The 20,996-nt window shown below is 41.0% G+C and overlaps 1 protein-coding gene across 18 annotated transcripts in view; it reads right to left on the bottom strand.

Moving 5' to 3' along the window:
* Positions 1-17,358: 17,358 nt before the first annotated feature.
* MBNL1 (muscleblind like splicing regulator 1) overlaps positions 17,359-20,996 on the bottom strand; it is a 498,242-nt gene continuing 494,604 nt past the window's right edge. For all 18 annotated transcript variants that reach the window (XM_085634851.1, XM_085634864.1, XM_085634862.1 and 15 more), the window contains one exon: positions 17,359-20,633. The gene's annotated coding sequence lies outside the window, so the exon portion shown is untranslated. The remainder of the gene's footprint in view (positions 20,634-20,996) is intronic.

The raw sequence follows: 20,996 nt of genomic DNA on the forward strand, positions 1-20,996 counted from the left end.
AGGTTTCCCACACATAGGCCACACTAAGGGCCTCATGTAGGAAGCCAAATACCGGTCGGTAACGGCCGAAAATCGGTAAATATCCCGTTACCGACCGGTATTTAGGCATTTGCTATGTAGGGGGCTGATTTCTGAATTCGGTATTTACCGAATCGGAAATTAAGAAATCGGTAAAATACCGATTCGGTAAATACCGAATCCAGAAATGCAATGTAGGGAGCACTCTAAAGAGTGAACCTCAGTATTAAGAATTCGTTATTTACCACCAAATATAGGTTGGTGATAAATAACGAATACCTTGCAAAAAGCAATATTTTGCTGATTTAAGAGTGCCATGTGGCAGACATACATGCCCTTAGGGCATGTATGTGCACCACATGTGCACACATGCAAGATTCAGGGGTTTAACAGGGTGTCAATGTGACAACCTGCCACCCTTGTATATGCTCCCCCATTACCGAATCGGTATTTACCGAATCGGTAATGAGGCATACCTTCCCATTGATTCCTATGGGCCTCCAGGCCCATAGGAATTAATGGGAAGGTTTGCCTCATTACCGAATCGGTAAATACCGATTCATAATTTCCGAATGTTTCCGATTCGGTAAACTTTACCGAATCATTACCTACATCACATTTACCGATTCATAAATACCGAATCAGTAAAATTCGGTATTTATGAATCGGTAAATGTGAGGCTACCTACATGTGGCCCTAAATGCTTTAAATCCACTTAAGAAGGGATCATTGAAGAAGTAGATATTAGATTGTGTTATATGGCCTCCCACCTCCTGGTCATCAATGAGTGGTGACATAACACACAATGACCCCCCAAATGTCCCAAACAAATGGGCACTCCAGGGAACTCCCATTTACCATTTAGTATATGGAGGTAAAGAGTGGGCACTGTTACCTCCCACAACGAAGGTGATCCTTAGTTTATGGAAAATTACTGTTAAATGCTGAGTCTCAGGAAACAGACTCACAGAGCAAACACCACTGTGGGAGGGATCCATGCTACCACAGGAGGAGGCCCTAGTCGGCTTCTGCATGTGGGACTTGATAGGTATCTCGGTCCTGGGAGACTTGATGGAGGGCAACATCCTGAAATCATATCAGATGCTACAAACAGAATACGACCCACACCATAGGCAAATTTATTGTTACCTCCTGATCTGCCACCCCTGAGTCCATACCTTGCAGACTTAGATGACCTCCCGTAATTTAAACCCCTGGAGGTCAAACTGCTTCTGGGATATCTGGGTGACCACAAGGTGACTCAATTATATCGAACTCTTAGCCACCACATGCCTGACACATTTAGGGATGTTCGACTTGCTTCGGAGTGCAATCTGGGTGCCTTGGTGATGAGGACCTGACCAAAGCCTTGTTGTCCCCCGTCATTTGAGGATTGCAACTAAACTCGTCCTAATCCAGCTGAACTATTTACACCGTACCTACCTTATGTGATGCAGACTCTGGAGGATGGGAGCTATTACTTATCCCTCCTGACCCTGCTGTGGTGCCCAGGAGATGGATCAGGATACTGTCCCTCTTGCATATCACAATGGACCTGATCTTGGATTAATATGGCCTAACACTGATGCAAATAGGTCTCATGGTGGACAAAAGGGACATCAGTGGAAGATGGAAAGACAAGAACATTACTTTCGTGGAGACCTGATGAGAGGGGGCTCAACTGGGGCACGGGCAGAGAGATCCAGGTATACAAAGCAAGGTACTTCCCCAAAAAGCATGCCAAGGTCCAACTATAGAGGGATTACGCTCTATCCTAGAACAATGCAGACGGCAACACTGGACTGGGAAATCCAGGTATACAAGAGCTGATTCACTGTCAACCTACATATATAACTAAAGATGTGGTGGGGTAGGGGCAGCAGGGGGGAGTCTTGGGGAAGAAGCAGGAGACTCATATGCATGCAGTTTTTCTGATATTGGTTTTGTTTTTTCTTTTTTGTTATGTCAAACATAAATCAAAATCAATAAAATGTGTTTTAAAATTATATAAGTATAATATGCTTATTTCAGTGACTTTTGGCAAGCCTGCTTCGTCCATTGGTCTGTTATTGTGTCATGCACATTTTTTATCCGCACACTATGGCATACAGCAGAGTGCAGTGGGTCCGCACCATTTTAGCCATTGGCTTACTTCGCTGTGAGTGACTGCATTCCATCCTTCAAAAATGACCACATCGGAGGCGAACAAGATTGTTCTCTTAAGAGACTGGACCTACAACAGTGAATGTTTTTTAAATCGGAAAAAATATTTTTTCTTCTTGCCATAATTTATCCTGATTGAATAGGGCTTGGCAGCGTCCTCAACAAATGTAAATGTGTTTGTACTTATATAGTGCACAGCTACCCCATTCCGGGGTTTCCCGGCGCTGTACTCATACCGCTAGGGAACCCTTCCTGGCTTTTCCCTGTGAAATGTCCACTCCTGGGGATCCCCAGGGTGAAGCCAGGCATCCCAGCGCTGTTGGGGCCGTTGTGGAGATTAAGCAAGCTATTGCCCAGAGTTGCAGCGTGGGACCCATGATTAGAATAGGCACCGAGGCGAGAAATCAGGTCCGAGGAATTATGAGCCCAAGACCCGCCGAGGCAGGCATTGAACCCTGGTCCCGGGCCAGACCTCTGCATCAGGGTCTGCCGCTCTAACCATTGAGCCACACTTCTCCACAATATCGTTGTGTAGAAACCACAAAAAACAAAACAAACACTGGCAAAGCCAAACATCGGGTGGTCAAAACCGAACATATTACATTTTACCAATGCTTGTTATTAATGAATTTATGATGCGGGATAAGAGGTCGCCGGCACCAAATGTAAAATACATACACACAGAAAAGGGCTGTTGTTTGGTTGAACATACTTAAAACCTACAAGTACAACTACACATTCCAATTAAATTGTAAAGGAACTTAAGTTCAAGAGGAAATGGAACCCAAATTTGCCAAATTGCAGACTTTACATTTTGCCTGTTTGGTGCTTGAACTATGATTGATTTGGTATAAGACAACTCCCTTGATAGTTTCGTGTTTATTGGCAAGCTTTAAAAGAAATAATTTAATGTGTTTTACTTGGTTTCCCCTTTATTCTAAAATTCATTATTGAAGCCTATTTTGCTTAAGTGGATCAACTTTGTTGACAAAGGCCCTGATTTCAGTGGGCCAGAACAGGGTGAAGACTATACAGGAACATATAGATACCGAAACTGCGGAGTACAATATGTATTGAGTGCAGCAAATACCCAATATTCTGAGTTTTCATCCAGAAATGTAGAATTATCAGCGGAATTTGCTGGTCCCACTTTGAATGTCCATGTTTTCACCAGGTAAACTTGGAAGATATTACCTTCTGAAACTCATCAGACAAAAGTTGTGGTATGAAGTTATTACTACAGTACTTGGAATTCTTATTCCTGCCCACAGGGATTGAACTGTGTATGCCCACCCAATTGCCTTATTAACGTATGTGTACAGAATTTTGATGCATGCTTTTTCTGTGTCTCACCTTGCACTTGAATCAAAATATTCTTTTAATGTTTAGGCTCATCAAAGGGGGTAGAGGAGGATTGAAGGTACTGCACTGTACAGTTGTAGTGGTGGGCCTCAATGACGAGGCACTGGTAAGGAGACCTGAGTGAAGATACTGCATGCAGGGTAGAAGTGGCAGCTGGCCCAGGCTAGAGCAGTGGGAGCTTTGCTGCAACTGACCTGCAACTCATCGGAGGACATGCAGCAAACTCTGGTGGCCCTGGGTCCCATGGGTTAGAGACTGTGCTGATGTTTGGAGCAACAGGGGGCTGATTGCCATGGAGCCCATGGGGAAGTACCATTCCACTGCACTTATCTCCCTCTGGACTTTCTAGAGCTTACACAACACTGTGGCAGGCTGTTGCCCTGCTACGTTAAGTCATACTGCTGGCGATTTGGCATGTGGTGTTATACATTTGATGGTAGTATCCTGACCTGATTTGAACCCCGACTAGGGATTGCCATTCTTTCTCACTTTCATTGTGTGAGCTGTGCATATGGGCAAGGACACTAAAGGGAAAATTAACAGACTCATTAGACTGTACCCACCCCTGGCAAATAGACATGAGTGGGCTTGCAAGAGAAAGTACTGCCAAAGTCCACGGCTGCGATTCTGCCCGCCAACCAGGAGTCAAGGACAAGATCCGAGAGCTAAGTGGAGACCTCTTGCTGCTCTGGCAGGGTTTAAGAAATATGGTTGAACAAATCTTGGAGACCAAGGACTCTCTTTAGACTGCCCAGGCCAAAATCACAAATCTTCAGACAGCGGTCAAACAACTGGAGGCAGAGGATGTGGAAGAGCACTCCTCCCCAGTGATGCTCTTCTCTGATTACACAGTCAAAGTCCAGAACAACGCAGCTCCTTTCTTGATGTCAAACAAAAACGTTTTGCAATGCAAATTCGCTACATGCTTCTATGTTCGGCAAGGATAAAGGTCATCTATGTGGACAGGACTCTCTTCTTTGATACCCCCGACAGTGTCTGGGACTGGGAAGGAAAAGCTCCCCAATCATCAGCGGGGTCAGCCGCTGCATTGTGATTCTCCTAAGAACCAAGGGGAAGTGGGTTGAAATCTGGAAGCAGTCCCTGAAAAGGAAAAGGAGACCTTGAAGGCATCATCATTGAAATGAAAGAGTGTCTAGTAGACTGACTTGCTGCACCCTCAGTCATTGGGCCACTTTCTCTGATGAATTTGGGAACAAAACTTGAGTGCTACTCCTATTATTCTATTTCTCCTCAGTGAGACACTGCTGATGCCTGTATGTATTGGGTGCTTTAAGGGATGCCTTTTTCATGCTATGATCTAACTCTGTGTTAGTTTGAATCATACTCCGTATGTAAAAAGGGGGGTTCCTTGATTTCCTGTTGAGGAAGTTGATCTAGTTTGTATGATGGGTTGAAAGCTGCTTCTGGGGGAGAAGTATGGGGTGTGTGGTGGGACGGGGAGTTTTTCAGTTCCTAGTGGGTATGCTAGTAAGTTATTTGATTACATGCCATGGAGAGTGTGAGCAGACAATACAGATCTATGGTTGATATGGGCAATGGGGTAACTAATTCAGGTGTCCAGATCCTGTTTTGGAACATCAATGGGTTGAAAAATACCCACAGTGGAAGGGGTGCGGTACTGCACTTTGCCAAGAGACATACACTGCACATGTTATTATTACAGAAAATTCACCGCCTGGGCTCCAATGGAGAGGATGTGGTTTAATGGCCAGAGCCGCTGACTTCGGAGCTGGAGATCGAGGTTTGAGTCTCGGCATCGGCTCAACATCCTGTGATTTTGGGCAAATCACTTACTCTCCCCATGCCTATGGAAAGTGGCTGGATGCCCTCATGGGTGATAAGCGTACTCTACAAATCCCAGTATTATTATTATTATTATTGCATATTACTGTGAAGGAATAGATTCCACAGTGTGTAAAATGCAGATTTAATTTCCGTTTAAACTGGGTTGGCTTTCCTACTGCACAAGTCCTTCCCCACAGTAGTACATCAAACTGAGGTGGACAGGATGGGGTGCTACTTCCTGGTTCAGGTAGAGTGCAGAGATCGGCTTGGTATCTTATCTGTCTATGTCCCCCAATGATGCTGTAGGCCAAACTAGGCAAACTGGCTGGATCGTGTATGGCTAGGAGCAAGCTCAATATTGTGTGGGCCTTTCAATGAATTAGTGGACCCGTCTTTTGACACGTGCCACTCATGCACACACACTGCAAATAGATCACCTAGGCTCACTGACAGGACTGCATCCCTCAGCATGGTGGATGTGTAGAAGAGTGTGGTATGGTTAAAAGAGGACTTTTTCCTTTCTCTCGGCTTGCATGGCTCATATTCCCAAATTGATTGCTGTTTTCTCCTTGCAGTGGATGTTTAGGAGATGGGAAGGATTGACTTGCTTCACAGGGGGATCTTCAATCACATGCCATTGCTTCTTCGGCTGAACAGTGGAACAGAGCACCCCAATGAATATGTTGACTGAACGCCTGATGGTTGACGGATGTGGATTTGCCAGAAGACTTGTGACAGGGTGCTCAAGAATTTTTCAACCTGAAAGGAAGCTCTGTTGGCTCCGCCAAGGTCCTCTGAGGGCATTCATTGCAGTGATAAGAGGGAGGGCCATGGTCTATGCGGAGATCCGGAAGAAGCGTAGAGAGGCTGACTTAGTGGCTTTTGAAACTATAATTCGTCGTCTACACAGCAAGATCCATAACTACCGGTGAACTGGCCTCACTGAGGAGGTTACATTTGCCGGAACTCAGTTGTATGCTGTCTTCATGGATATTGCCTGGAGTCTGTGGGTGGCCTACTGTGGCAGACGGTATGAGGCCGGGGATAAAGCAGACAGGTTGTGGTATTGGTTAGCATTCAGAGAAACTTTCCCTGCAGTGGTGCCAGTGGTACAAACATATGATGGCTGGCTGATGACCAAGGCAGAGGACATAGCTGAGGCCTTTGCAACCTAATATAGGCATTAGTATGCATAGTTACTCCCACCTACAGCTGCATGCGAGAAGCCAATAAGTGCTGATCTGCCCATGCAGCACCTGCCTTTGGTGGACCGTCTACAATCAGGCAAAGATTGGGACCCATGGCTCCCAGCTGAGTCATTTAAGCGATTTGCCTTGATAGTAGTTCCATGTCTTCTCAGACTTTATGAAGAGGCTGTGCACAGTGGTGGGCTGCCCAGAGATCTAAATGTAGCCACCATAGTGGTGATGCCCAAGCATGACATGCTACAGACTTTTGCTCTGCCTATAGCCCCATCTGTCTTATAAATATGGAGTTCAAGATTTTAGACAAAATCATGGCCAGCAGGGAAAGGAAGGTCAATAGATCACTTGTGCATGAGGATTAACATGGTTTTATGTCCTGGTGGAGGTACCCGGCACTGTCTTTGGTGGCTTCATGTGACCTTGGAGAGAAAGTATGAGGTTGAAGGCCCACTGGCTTTAGTCTTACATAAGATGAAATTCCTCACTTCATAAACTTGGGCCAGACATTGTACTCAGATTCTTCGGCTCAAGCGGGTAAATGTTGTGCTGTTGTCTCCCTTCCCATAGATTGAGGTACTAGACAGTCTCCTCTTTCCCCCTTACTGTTTGCCTTAGTTATTGAGCCCTTGGTGGAATATGTCATTCGAGATGCTTGACTTTGGTTCCGGTGGAGAGGGGGGGTCAGAAAATCAAATATTCCTCCAGGTAAACAATGTCCTACTTTACCTTTGCAATCCTTGAGAGTTCACTTGATGGATATGTTGGGGCCCTATGGTATGGCCTTGGAGCTTGTGGTTAACTGGGCTAAAATTGTGCTGGCCCCGCTTGGGGGGGGGGGGGGGGGGAAGGGAACTAGTTCATTGTGCAATTTAGTGCAATTACAAGAAAAACATAGTACTTTCAAATACGTAGGGTTGAATGCTTTATTGGATCCTCAACAATATTGGAACCTCAATATTGCTCCACTCCTGGAGTTGACCAACCAAGAATTTAAGAGATGGGCCCTACGGCCATTCTCTAACTTTGTCAGGATTTCCCATTATAAAATGTTGGCTCTTCATATATGGTATGTATTCTTCACAACGTTCCCTTTAAAATTCCTGTTACAACTATTAAGAAACAGCAGTCCTCCATAGGTCTTACCTCTCGGGTAGAAAACAGCATTGAATGTCCTGTAATAAAGTTGTATGCCATCATTAAAATGTGAGACATGGGGCGACCCATATCCTGCTCGTCTATTGGGCTTTTCATATGGCAGCAGTAAGTGACTGACTCTCCATCGATAGATAATACATCACATACCATTTAGAGCTGAAGGGCTTTGGTGCGAAGGCTGCATCTGATTTTATTTACAGCTTTTGGTTCCCACCGTCGCTTCCCGATTCTGCAGGTCTGTGGAAGTGCCCTGCTTCATATCTACTGATCCAAATGCCTACTCATAAAACACCACTATGGATAGGGGACTGGTTGGCTAGTGCTGGTAGAATGTGTGACTTTCAGGAATGGAACTGCTTCATGGTATCGGATTTGAGCGATGTGGGAACTGGAAGAGCTCTGAGAGGACTATCCATTGCATAACTCACAGTTTTGAAGGTACTTACAATTGCCTGGCATCCCTGAACCCTTGATAAAGAAACCAATCCCTATCCTGAATTCAATCCCCTAGAAGCACGGTTAACCTTAGAGCTACTGGCTGCTATGGAATATCCAGGCTCTACCAGGACTTGATAGTAAATGCCCCATATCCGATGAAGGCCCTAAGGGCTGTTAGACAAGATGACACGAGATCTCTGCCCCTCTGCATTTGATGCAAATTAATTATCTCCAAAGAGCCTATTATCCACCTGATAGGCTTTGGACAATGGGCCATGGATCAGCCCCCAGGTGCACCAGATGCCCTAAGGGGACAGAAACTTTCTTGGACATGGTCAGGGAATGCCTGGTTGTCTGAGGGTACTGGAAGAGTGTCAAAGAAGCCGTATGAGAGGTGCTGCAAGAAATGGGTGGGCTGAGCCCCAGGATGCCACTGCTGGCAAACGTTGATGAAGAGTGCAGGTGGAGACCGTCATATATTTCTGGGATTGAGGTGCATTATTGTTAAGAGAGGAATAGCACGTAAGTGGTTTTTGAAAGACACCTGACTATTTATGAATAGTGAAGGGCGGTGTGCTACTGTGTCCTTAGAGAGAGAGGTGTACAGAGCTAGGGAATGTACAAATGAAAAGATATCGGGTCCATGGTCGGCAGGTGCATAGCTAGGGAGTGAACACAACACCATGTCATACCACTGAGGAATACATATATGGGATCCCACAACATGACACTGGGTCTGTCATCTTGATTGTCATCTGGCAAGAAGGAACTTCTTTTTGAACATATGAACCTGCTGGGGGGAGGGGGTATTTGTCTAATCTGTACTTTCCAGTGATTTTTTTCACTTCTCCCTGCCTTGTCTGCATGACTAACATCTGTATTCTAATCGATTTGCTCTTAAAACAATGAAATTTAAAACCAAAAAAGACTGTCCTATTACATGCTTGCTCAAACTTTGTGGAGACCACTATAAAGGATAATGTGGTTCATAAATGTCATGTCTCATCACAGAACCTATCTCCCAATACTATCCACCTCTGGTCCGGGATATTATTTGCCACCCTCCCAACTCTTGCTTAGAGCACTGATATTCAGGATGCTGTCAGCACTTCAGGAATGGAGTCATGACATCAAAGATTGGGTCACATTTTTGCTGCACAAGTTGAAATACCCTCCATCATCAGCACCGTCAATCCTGTTCCCCATGGGAACTCCAAAAGACAAAACCATATGCACTATCTAAATGTCACATTACACTAGATTCAAGGACACTGCATTTTATAAAAGCACACCCAGCGCATGGCAAAATCCTTGGTTTTCCTTCCTGTTAAGCATAGTAAGCCTTAGCCTGGTTTCTGCTCTTCATCTGTTTTCCTCTGCTAGGACTCAGCTCTCCACCTGTGTTCCTTGCTCTCCAGTTGAGATTATCTAAAAGCCAGATGTTTTTTGTTTGAGGTGTATCTTGAAATTCCTTTGACAGCATCACTGCAAAAACTTTCCCTACATCTTTGGAATTATTGAACCTCGCCCAGTGCAGTTTTCAGATGCTTTTCAGGTTAATAGGTAGGGATGGTTAGATGTTACTTGTTTTAATTTTGGGGCTTTTTAATGGAACCCTGCACTGTCCACTGAGCCTATGTACTGAGATTCTGTCATCTCCTCCCACAACTACCTCTTTTGCGTCTGCAGTGTTTATGAAGATCCTGTGTGAACCTTTGTTTCTAACTGATGCTTCAAGTTGTGGAACAGTAACAACTGCAATAGGACATCAGACCAAGACCAGTCTCATGACGATTCTTTTGGGTTTGATCAAATACAGGTACTGTGACACTGATATGTTGAATATTTACCATAGTAAATCTTGTGCATTTCTCATTTTCTTTAGGCTGTTACAGTCGTAAACACTGTGACAACTCCCATATAACCCTCTTCTATTTTTATCCTGTGCTTGCTATCAAACTTTAGTGTGCTGCCATAACATCGTGGACACTCACTGTATCAGCTGACATGGCTTTATTGTTTTTAGTTATAGGAGCAAATAATCAATATGTGAATCGAAGTGACACTTTATTTTACAAGTGTTTGCAAGTGTTTTTTGTTGATACCAACATAAGATATTACCGGACATCAGATGCTATAAAAACTCAGGTATCTGACCATAGGGACTTTGCTCTAAGACTTTCAAGGTAGAAGTCACTCAGGACTGCAGTGCTAACTAACCTCAGTCAGAGGTGACACCGGGAGTAATGGAAAGAAGTAGCCTTCAGCCTATCTCTGTTGAGTAGCTATTTTCCTAGTAAAAACAATTATGCTGTGTGATCCAGTGATCCATCTTAAGAAACTAAAACCACAGACTTGCTATTTACTACTTTAGCCAAAAACTTGGCATTGTGCCAAGAGATAGCTTTAAGATGTTAAGAACTTGCAAACCATGTTAGAAATGTTAATGCTGTTTTCTCTGACCAGGACAGGCATCACTGCATACCTTTTGGCATTCTGCATTATTGCCATTCATATTGTATACACTAGACTAGGATTTTAAAGTAAACAATTTAAAAGTATTTCTCTGGTTTCCAGTGCTATTTTAAGGTTGTTATCCATTGTTCCCCATCCACTGTGTCTCTGAACTAATATTGTGAGACTGGTCATTATGAGAAACATTTCCTGTGCAGTATTGTTCACCAGTTTGTGTTGTAGTTCAATTGGATGTCTAAATCATATTGGTGAATTAAATTAGCCCTTGCACCTGGGGGGTTAGAAATCCCACACCTGAGGCTTTTTTTTGGGGGGGGGGGATATCATCTCATTACTATTCATGAGAAATCCATGTTAGTGAGAAAAAATCTGATTATTTTAAGTTGCAGTAAGAGCAGAGAGTATCAGTGGTTTTGTGTTCTGTTTAGTATGAAAAAGTTACTTGTGAGGGAGTACAGAAAATCTGATAGAACCTCTAGTTGACAAGGCAAGCAGTGTGGCTACAGACCAAGGACCTCTCTTGTGTGCCTCCTCTCATATATCTATTTCTCTAGCCTCCTCTTTGAAGTCAGCTCAGAGTGCAACATTGGACCTTTTTGGCGCTGTCGACAAGGACGGAGTCTGGTGCTTTCCATGTTGTTACCAAAGCAACATTCAGATCTAAATGTTGGTGGTAGCTTGAGGCAGACAATATCTCTAGCTGATGGAAAGTTGACATGTATGACAAACACGGCAGCTTGGCTACTGTGACCTCAGGACACCTGGCAAATCGTATAATCTCAAATGATGCTATGTAGACTTCTTCATGGAAATTATCCTACAATCAAGTCATTAAAATGAGACCTTAGGAAATGTGGTAGATAGGCCAACAAACGTTAAAGGCCACATTTCAGAGATGAGAGACTCCCTCAAAGAGTTGCAGGAAATAGTAGCCTTATGACAATGACATCTAAGATTATCAAAGAGTAAGAAGAAAATGCAGATCTGCAGGCATGAGGTAATGATCTCTGCTTTATGGCCTTTCCAAAAGAAGTGGAGAGTACTCATCTGAAGAGAATTCTATAGAGGAGGCTTTGCAACATTATCTTTTCTGAAAGACTTTCACCAGTTTTGTGGTGGAGTGAGCACATAATGACCTTCATCAAATACCCCCTCTCAGGTTTCACTTAGGTCAATGATAGCTCACCTTCTTAAGTGTAAAGAGACATTGGGCCCAAATTATATAACAGAGGGTGACCCGCCATTCCACCATGAAGATGGAGTACATTACTCCGTGACTGAAAGACCACCTGCCAAATTTATAAATGCATTTTTATCTTTGCTACAGGGCTACGTCAGAAGAATGCAGTGCTGTAGCAAACAGTATTTACTTTTTCTCTTAAAAACGAAAATCCTAAACTGGCATTTTTTTTTTTAAAAGAAAAAATGTAATTCTCCCCTTGCCATGGGGGTCTCTTCCCCTGGCTGGGACTACTCAACTACATGTCCGTCCAGCTACATTGGGCTGGCAGACATGCAGCAATTTCTCCAACAGCTCTTATTCCCCTTATTGCACTACCAGACTCATAATCATGCCCTAAATGTAGGTTTCAGGTAGCATGGATGTAGCTTGACTGTTTAGGCAGGTATTTAATGATATCTGGGTCCTGGAATTGGATGACCAAGATGTTTAAGAATGTATGTATACAAACCATCCCTTTAACTGCTGTGCTACTAAGGCCACTGGGCTTCCACTTGGCATAGCTCCCTCCAGGGCTTACAGCTGTAGAGGTAGACTGGATAGAACACTTGATAGATGTGGCCCTCTAGTCAATTACCTTAAGGTAAGACACCTCTTGTGGCTTTTTGTAGCTTATGACCTGAAACATATTTTTATGTTAGAGCAGCAAAAACAATCGAGCTTAAAGTGCCACAGCATGGTAAGTGCAACTGACAATATGCTAGGATAGACTGAGGCTTTCACACATGGCGCTAGAATGATACTCTAAATGCATCAATTCCCATATATGCATGAGAAATGTAACCCCCTGGTAGCAGAGTCTGAGTTGTATGGGGCCCAATCAAAATCATGACATATATGCTCCTTTTTCACATTGAGCTGCGAGTTGTCTGGATATAGGACATGCCCCACTTTAGGATTCTGTATTGTATCTCCTTGAAGACAGAACCCACGTTGGGAATCTAGCCAATTTCTCCTTGGGGAAACATCCCTTTGACCATGATGTGTTCAGCTCTCTTCCCTCCTTCATGACAGTGCCTGATAAGATGTGCCCAATACTGTATCAGAGTTGTGATTATGAAGTTAGCACAACTTTTCCTTTTCACTCTTTTTCAACCTCCAACTTACAGCCTTTAACTTTGGATCTTTATTTTTTTCATCTTTTTTTCATCCTAGCAGTTTGGCAGGAGGAGATACTTCACTTTTTTTGATGTAGCCACAATCAATGGAAGTGGAATAATATCCTCTGTATTTGAGGTCAGCATTATAGGTGTATAACTTGACAATATTTTCAGAGAAGCCACTAAACCAGTGGTAAGGTAGGTATAACATTTTTATCAACAAGTCTAGTACTACGTGCATCATTGCACTTACCATTTACCTGCACTGGAGTGATATAATCAGACTGTGCAGCCTTAGTCAAAAAATGCAAAGGAGGAGTCAGAGTATTGAACACATGTTTTCCAGTAAATGAGATTTACCATATGCAAACTTCATATAGATAACCCATGGCTTACATTGGAGGGTTACTAATTCAAGACAATGGGATATAGTTATTGTTTTTCTGGGGTAGATTAAAAGTGAAACTAATAGTCATATTTCATTACAGGCAGACAATTTTCAAACATGAAGGATAATGTTGTAGACAGTGATGGTCTGCGTTGCCACTAGTTAAGTTCTCATCTGTCGGTTCTGGGCTCATAAACATGACTTACCGTTTTCATCAAAGGAGTCCTTGCAAGCAGCCCTTTATATTGCACTTTTATATTTTGTGTAAATGCTTATTGATTATATACTATATTTTGAGTGGGTCATGAGGTCATCTCACCACTAACTAACCTGGACTTGAACTAAACATACTACATGGCGAGTTTGCCTAAAAAATATTTGTTTCAATTGTTGGTATACAAACTTTGTCCTGATGAAACTCCTAAGTGGCCTTTGTGACCAAAATGCCCCAGACACTCTGACACTCAGACAGGGTCAATTATATGTCTGTGGTCCGAAAGAGCTGCGAATTGCAATAATTATAAAAGCCGGTTCATCAATACAGATTGCAGTCATTTGCCATTTGTACATACACACTTTCACATATAGTCACAGTGTTCCTCTCATTGGGGCGATCCCTTGTGACACTGAGCACTTTCTCCTTGCTCCATCTGCCTATGTTTTATGAAATTTCAATTATTAAATGGAATATTCCTCTAAATAAAGAAGCTAGTTCATTCAATTGATAATAAAACATTAAAAGTGTGTAGTAATTATTTTGCTGTTATTTTTACTTTTGTTTCTTGAATGAGTCCCTGGTGAATCATTGTTTCCTATGCTTGTATTGACCCAGGTTCCTTGTAGCATGATAGACTGCAGAAACGCCCTATGCACAGCTCACTGGACTGTCTACCCCACTATACATGGCCTGATGACTGTATAGGCTGCTATGAAGCATGGGATTTATTTTATTTTACGGAGTTTTATATAGCGCAACCTTGACCCAAAGGTATCGGGTATCAGAGCACTTTACATTGCACCAGTTGCGTTACATGAGGACACATTAATATTTTTGTTAGGCACGGGGAGATTGCGTGATTTGCCCAGACTCACAGGATGTTCAGTGTCATTGCCGAGACTCGAACCCGGTTCCCCAGATTCAAGGTCGACCGCCCTAGCTGTTAGGCCAATTCCTATTGCCAACTCCAATAATGGCAGGACAACTTTTATTATGGGATGCCAACAGAAATTCTGCGGCAGCCTTTTTCTCCATCACAAATTCCATAGGTGTTGCTGAATTTAGTGAATAATATTGCTCCTTGTTATTTTATCATAACAGTACCAGTGCCTGGGCCTTCGCCCTTCTACATTCTTCAGAAAAGGTTTTTTTAAATAAATAACAGCTGATTGTATTCTCGGACAGATCTGCTTCACAGAAGTATATTGAAGAAAAATATTATACTGAGATTAGCTAACATGTCCTTCTCTGTTTACCCGTTTCTACTTTTTAAAACTAAGGTCGGAAGGGCTCCAGATCGGATCGGCTTTGCTGAAACCGATCCGGAGCCCTAGTTTCCAACCTACTTGTTCCAAGTTCAGAACGGCCAAGTATGATGCCTGGAAGCCGTTATGGCTGACTGAATCGGTTCTGAAAGGCATTCAGACAGGACGAGCCTTTCCAGAGCCAATTCGCACAGCTCTAAGGACTTGGTTTCCGAATGAGCAAGTACGATGACCAATTCAAACAGCCTTTTCGATTCAGTTTGCCTGGAAAAAACGGCTGCCCGAATTGGTCTTTTGGGGCCCGTAGTAGGCGCACCTTCACCCAGGGCCCTCCGAATCGGGCCTGAATTGATCCTGTCCTGTGGGGGTAACCATGGGTCCAATCTTCCTAACCATGCACAGTGTGGCAAGCACCATGGGGTGCCCGCCACAGGGTGCACGATTTTCCCCAACTCCCCCTTTCTTCAATGGGAGCCTGTGTTCACGTTCGGAACATAGGCTCCCATTGACGTCAATGGGAGTCCTACCGAATCGGATCCAGATGGATACAGATGCATCGTACTCTTTCAGTTGGGCTCCCCCGATCCGAGTCGTACGGAAAGCATTCCGGAACCGAATCAGTCGGTATGCTTTCCGAACGAGATCGGAATTGGACCCTCAGATGCTTGGCCTCTGCTACAAAAATTTGTCTGGAAGCACAGTGATGAAGGCACTTAAATGTCAAACATAAGGTTTGAGAAATACTACAAAACCCCACAGGAAGAAAATGAAGCGAGCATTGACAATCTGAAAAATTCTCCCTCTCTTTTTGTAGAGCAAAGATGGCATGAATCACAGTGTTCTGGTTCCTTCCAGTTTCTCCAGCAGATTTTATCAGAGACCATCATAAAGGGCCTTAAAATAATCCCAACAGGAATTGATTGCAGCTCTAGCTTCTAAAGACAGGTTCTTAAAAAAGAGAAGTGTCAATTTTGGCTTGTGCCCAGTCATATTATAGAAACAGATCGTAGTTATTGACTGGACCAATCGTCTTAGAGAGGCTTTTGCGATAAAGATAAACTTAGTACTATTTAATTGGCACAGCTTATTTTAATCAACAGATTTTGATATTTCAAGGCATTTGATTAATGGTGTAGATTTAATTTAAAATACAATTAGCTCAGTTTAAGTTGTATTATCTGGATATAGTTTGTGACACCCAGTTTAGAAAGTCCTGCAGTAAAAGAATCAAATGCCACCAAAGTTATACGTCTTGTAAGAGTTTTATATAAATCTACATGTCATCATTGTTTGGATCTATGCATCATGACTACAGCCTAAATCAAATTGTGACCTTAAGTATACATTGAATTAGACAGGGCAAATGGCTGATCCCCAGGGAACACCATGACTAACATTACTTGAGTTGGAGAGGGAGGACCATAACATTACCTGGAACTAATGGTCAGATAGAAAAGAATTAAGCCAATTAGTGTTTGCAGCTCTAGAAGGATTGAATGGTCCACAGTGTTGAAGGCTATCAAGAGGCCCAACAATACTAGAATAGTAACAACCCACTTCATCCATGAATCAAAGCCTATCATCACAAGTATTAGTTATGAGAATGCATGAAAAGCATATCTTAAGTCAATGGTCTTTAAACGTTTTTGCAGCAGAGTCCCACTGCACAGAATATGTTTGTGTCAGGCCCTTCTCCAACTTTGGTGGATAAGGATATCAGATGTTATTATGATGACAAAAGCATTTTAAAACACTGGCCAAGTGGAGATTGTACTGGGGCAATATAGAGACAGGACATTGTCCTTCCTTGTCCTTTCCCTTGTCTATTCTCTTTCCATTGCCCTCTCGTTCTCTTGTTCATGGAATATAGTCCCCTCTCCAGTTAGTTCCATCTTGAGTCATTATACACCTCTACTGCCACAGCATACATTACACTCCTGATATCCCACACTTTAGCTTTCTCTCATCACTTGTAATTTATCCCAAAAGTGTCCACTGTGTATGTAATGTCAAACATTTTCATCACTGTGCACCTGTCACATCACTGTCATGATCTTCTGCTACTATCCACCACGTCAAGCAATGGTTGCTCTCCCATTAGAGTCCACCTCTCTCCTAATACGTTTCGTCTGCTCCTTTAGTAATCACCTCTGTCACTGAGTAACTCACAGCTAACAGTCCACCTCTTATATCACTGCCTTATAAATAGATAGAAAGATAGATAGATAGACAGATAGATAGACAGATAGATAGATAGACAGATAGATAGACAGATAGACAGACAGACAGACAGACAGACAGACAGACAGACAGACAGACAGACAGACAGACAGACAGACAGATAGATAGATAGATAGATAGATAGATAGATAGATAGATAGATAGATAGATAGATAGATAGATAGATAGATAGACAGACAAACGGATAAACGGACGGTCAGACAGATAGATAGATATGGATGTTGTAAAAACAGAGGATTTGGTATCATTCAAAGTGAAATTATCAAAACATAAAGACCAGTCATATAAAGGAAATGACACTTTATTTTTTTGCAATACAACAATGTCAAATATAGCAGTAATATTAAAATAGGCATAAAATCAAATCACAGCCCATGACAGAGTACATACTTTTAAGCAACTACAAGCAAAAGTAAGAATATTAGTACACAACAGTAAAATTAAGCACATCTGTCCTTTGAGCAGATGAATTATGCTTTAGTGCAGTGGAGCATAATTTTTTATTTCATTTGTATTTTTATTTAATCTCAAACAATGTCCAGACTGGTATTTTGCCACTTTGGTTTGGATAAAAGAAAAATACTTTTCTGGCAGTAGTTACACTACAGATCTGATTCCACATCTTTTTTCATCTGCTAAAAGAACAATTAATCACTACAGCAATACAAAATTAATCATATACGTACAGATACAGTGCATTGTTTGGTTTGCCTGTTCATGATTTTGTCTTTTTCTTGTGAAATCTAATATTTATTTTGTTGCGTGTACAATAAATCACTGAAACTCTAATTTTCTATTGTATTTATGTTTAGTATATGTTTTTGTACTTGATACTCTAAGCATGCATTTTTTGTGTAAGGTAAGCAACAATTGACCATGGGTTCAACTCAAAGGTTGAACTTCCTGTTGTACATGTCTATTAAAAGATTTTCAGGCAGTTATGAACCAGAGATCTTGGAAGGATGGTATGTCTTTCCAGCTTTAAAAAGCCTGGCAAACTAGAAGCTGGGCACAAAAAAGCAAAGCAGTCTTTAAAGGGGTATGGAGTGCTAGCTCGGTGCCATTTTCACAAGCGATTTTGCCCAACCTGTCATTTAATTAGCCTTAACAAAACTCCTTGAATTATAGACATTTTTATTCAAAATAAGTTCTTATTATTATACAGGTTTCTCTCATTTTTGACTATATACAGAAGTGCAAAAAGTCAACCTGCTCCCTATACTTCCCCAACATGCTAAACTGCAGCATAATCAACCCTCAAGAGTATGCACACTCTCTTTGAATTGTGTAACGTAAACTTTGAATATTTGGATTATCAATAAAGATCTCTTGATGTATTGATTATGCAGCTTATTAATAACATTGCCTGATATTCAGGGTTTTTAAACACATTTAAACAATATTTTAACATTTGAAATGGATACAGTAGAAAATAAACTTTATTCTAATATCTATGATCTAGATTATTTTATAATTACTAATTACAAACAAAATAGTTCATCAAAATATTACACAATTGTCTGCCAGAACTGCTGCCACTGCAACATCTTAACATCTTTCCTTTCAATGATTATATAACTATAATATATCCATATAAAAGATCTTTGTTTTTCTAAAGAAAACCAGACAAGAACGAACAATGACTGACATTCTTACACTGTAATATAATTCAGTAAAATATAAATCGTTTAGTTAACAACAATACAAATATTCATATGACACTACATGTAAATTCAATACTGAGTATGCTATAAAGAAAAAACACATTTTTATTACTTTTTTTATTTTTTAAAAGTCTTTAGTAAAATCTACTTAAACAAAATGTTATAAACTTAAACTGTATTCAAACTGTAATAGAAAACAAAAACATTCTAATAAATGTAAGAAAGTTAAATTTAACAAGAAAAACAACTAATGTTGTATCATGTAAGTAACTACAGTTACATATGAAGTCACCTATACTTTCTTAGCACATTTGAAATTACATAGCTATGGGTTTTTACCCATATTGTAATCTAAGGCTTTAATGGATGCACAGTACAATCAGTAATTTCAAAATATCAGTCTGAGACTATGTCGCTTGACACACACTTGAACACTTGCAGGTTTAAAACTGGGCTTTTATTCCTTCAGTTCTGAGCTGCACTACAGGATCCCCAGCCCTCACCTTAGCAATTCATAACCACCTCAACAAGGCTGAAGCAGTCTTAACTGTCTGCAACTTCAACACCAGGATAAGGAATTCCTCTGGATGAACCCATTATTTTACATTAATGCACATCTCTCATTGCTATTTATTTTTAAAGGCGTTCTAAGGCTATAAGTAATTAATTTGAACAAAAACATGTACAGCATCAAGGTCACACCAGATTGTGACCCACTTCAAATTTATACTTGAATATTAACACATGCATTGGGTGTTTTGGTTTGTCAATCATCTGAAGAGGGTGATTTGTTTATCTGTTTAGAGTCACTCTCTTGAAGTGTGACTTTGCTGAAACATATTAGAAAACATAAATCTCTGCAACATATATAAATTCAAAAACCTTTTGGCAAATGCCATAAATAAAAGCAAATCAACGTTCCCTCAAAATGTTAAAATGATAATATCTCAGAAATTGATTTTAGCTTTCTTTATCAGACATCCCACAACAATTTCTAAAGTAAACTTCTTTGTTTAATAAAATTGTATCTAGGAGGTATGACCTGATCTATTGTGCTCACTTTTGGTGCAGTGAAGTAACATTACCATTTCTGAGACAAAGATTTCACTAAAATATGATGGTTTCCTTATATTGATTATCAGTAGCAATATGCAACAAAAAATGTATCTCTGAAAATAATAACACTGCAGGAATAACACTAGTTTTATTAAGAGTCTATGGCACTTAATGAAAATGAATAACAACTTTGTACTTAAAGCTTTGAGGTGCTCTTAAGTAAACACAGTTGTGGGTTTGCTTGGCACATTCATTTCTGTCAGATACTGCTCTTACAACCTCTTAAATCTATCAAATTAAAAATATCACTATTAGACAAAACGTATTGGTCATGCACACTCTCGTCAATAATGGCAAATGTAAATACAAGGTGCACCTTTGTTATTTTGTAAACCTTACTAAAATGAAATTAGTTTAAAATTTTAGCTTGGTATACCCACGTACCAATATATAATAATTCAGTTTTACAGCACAGTCTGTCTTTGTGGGGCATGACATGAATACAGTGTGCATGTCATGTATTATGTGTGCATTTTAAGATATGCACTATGTAGTTCTTTCCTGCTGTGCATGCTTTAGTTGTAGAAAAGATAGACCATAAGGTACATTTAAACAAGAAGTTCACCTCAGCACAAACACCAGTTCAATATATAAAGTATATACTCTAGTCAACAGTGTGCAGCAGATATCCATGTTTTCTTTTCCAGATGGCATGCAATAGGTGGATGGCTTACTGCTGAGGGAATTGTATGTTGATTGAAGGTATACACAATATGGCTAATGATCTTATCCTGTAGTTTAACCAAACAAACTGTTCCTTGTTCTCTTCTTCCTTGCAATCTAATAATGGAAATGTACAAACAATTAGCAGCTGAATTTTCTCACGTTAAAAATACATCAGCAAATATTTTCTCATTCCTGTGAAAAAAGTAAATTTTTAGGAGGGTAATTTGTTGATACATTGCTTTAAAATATGCAGCAATTCAGCCTAGTACGCTACCAACCTGTGACTATTTCCACAGCTATCTATTCACCAGATTCCCCACTTCAAAATAGTCTGTGCTTAAACTTTTCACCAAAAATCATGTTGGACTCCACACTTCATACTATTACTATATTCTCCAGTGATTGTCTCTGGTCAAAGATAGATAGATAGATAGATAGATAGATAGATAGATAGATAGATAGATAGATAGATAGATA

This window comes from Triturus cristatus, chromosome 11 (genome assembly GCF_964204655.1).
Source record: "Triturus cristatus chromosome 11, aTriCri1.1, whole genome shotgun sequence".
NCBI lineage: Eukaryota > Metazoa > Chordata > Amphibia > Caudata > Salamandridae > Triturus > Triturus cristatus.